The sequence below is a fragment of the Suricata suricatta genome, chromosome 14, assembly GCF_006229205.1.
Source record: "Suricata suricatta isolate VVHF042 chromosome 14, meerkat_22Aug2017_6uvM2_HiC, whole genome shotgun sequence".
Lineage (NCBI taxonomy): Eukaryota > Metazoa > Chordata > Mammalia > Carnivora > Herpestidae > Suricata > Suricata suricatta.
In genome coordinates this window covers 60124604-60126563 of record NC_043713.1, presented here as the reverse complement: position 1 = coordinate 60126563, position 1960 = coordinate 60124604, and positions in this window count along the sequence as shown.

Below are 1960 nucleotides of genomic sequence, written 5' to 3'. Positions count from 1 at the left end.
GCAGCCTCACCTCCTCTGGCTGGGATCGTGTTCAAGGGAGAGCACCCCCTCCCTCCCCCCACGCCCAACCGCCAACACCCCCTTGGGGCTGAGAGCCAGACCTCCCTGACAAGTCATGCCCCCGACACACTGAACGGCCGAGAAGTCTCTGTGGAGCTGCAGCAGTGGAACTTGCTGGAAATCCTACACAGCCGGCTGCCATAATAAATCACCCCAAACTAATTCGTTTCCAGTTCTGGAGGCCAGACGTCAGAAATCAAGGCTCCTGCAGGGCTGTGCGCCCTTGGAAGGCACCAGGAGGAAGTCTTCCCTTGCCTCTGCCACCTCCTGGTGGCTGCACCACTCCAATCTCCCCCTTCAGAGTGCCGCTTCCTGTCACAGACATGTCTCTGTCCTGCTTTTTAAAACACGTTTTTCTCATTGATTTTGTGAGAGAGAGTGAGCATGGGAGGGGCCGAGAGAGAGGGAGGCAGAGAATCCCAAGCAGGCTCCACATTGTCAGCATGGAACCCGACATGGGGATTGAACTCAGGCAGCATGAGATCATGACCTGTGCTGAAATCAAGAGTCGGACACGTGACCGACTGAGCCACCCAGGGGCCCCATGAAATCTCTCTCTGCCCTTGTAAGGACAATTGTCATTGGATCTAGGCCCTTCCCAGGTAATCTGGAATGACCTCATCTCGAGACTCGTACCTTAATTACATCCTCAAAGACCCTTTTTCTGCACAGGGCCACACGCACAGGTTTGGAGCAACATATTTTCCGAAGGCCACCATTCAGCCCACTCCACTGCTCTCTTTGCTGGAAACAGCGGTGACGCACGCCCAGGAAAGTTGTTCGTGGGAGAGGTCTCCCAGAAGGCACTTTGCCACAACCCCCCCAAGGAACAGGGTGCCGCAGGAGCTCAGTGCTGGAGAAGCCACCTGGGCTGCAGGAGCCTGCTGAGCAAGCACAAGGGAGGCAGGAAGCAAATCCTTCTCTCTTGCAAGGTCTCTTCACTGATCTCAACAAAATTTAACATTGTGTCAGCTGGCAGAGGGGAAGTGTTTAAAGGGCCCAGATCTGTTTTCACAGAGAAGACCAGAAAGGAGGCTTCGGAGCTTAAAGGCGGTACGTTGATAACCAACACACTCAAATGTCATGAAAGTACATTTGGAAGTCTACCACATTTGCTGTGGAGTTGGGATATGTAGTTAGTTTTGAATTTTTTAAAAGTTCTTTAAATTCCAGTGAGTTTACAGCGTAATATTCGTTTCAGGTGTACAGTATAGTGATTCAACGCTTCCATACAACCCCTGGTGCTCATCCCAAGCGCACTCTGTCTTCACCGCCTGTTTAATCCTCCCCCTGCCTCCCTCCCCTCTGGTAACCACCAGTTTGTTCTCTGTAATTAAGGGTCTGTTTTTGGGGCTCCTGGGTGGCTCAGTCTGGGGCTCTGAGGTGAGAGCTCAGAGCCTGGAGCCTGCTTCCGACTCTATGTCTCCCTCTCTCTCTACCCCTCCCCACTTGTGCCCTGTCTGAAAAACAAATAAACAAAAGAAAAGGTGTTTTTTTTTAAGTCTGTTTTCTCTCCTCCCCTTGACCTCTCCTCTCCTCTTGATCTCTCCTCTCCTCTTTTCTCTAGGCAAAGAACTTTATTAACTTTGTTTCAAACTGTAGTCCCAGGCTTCTTCAGCCTAATGAGCTGCAAAGAATCAATAGTGGCGTATAAGCAAAAGCAGAAAAGAGTTGCAGTGTCCAAGGAGCTAGGGTTGAAAAATATTCGAGATCTAGATTTCATCAGATCCAGAAACAAAATTTTAAAAAGCAATCCTAATATAAAATAGCAGCTCCCAGTAAGTTCTCCAAGATTTATCTTCTTCAGAAGTTGACTCAGTTCAGTTTGCTTCATTCTTGGAAGCTTCCTCAAAATTCTCCAGAAGATCTGGAACTTCACCATCACCATCCTCTCTGGTAG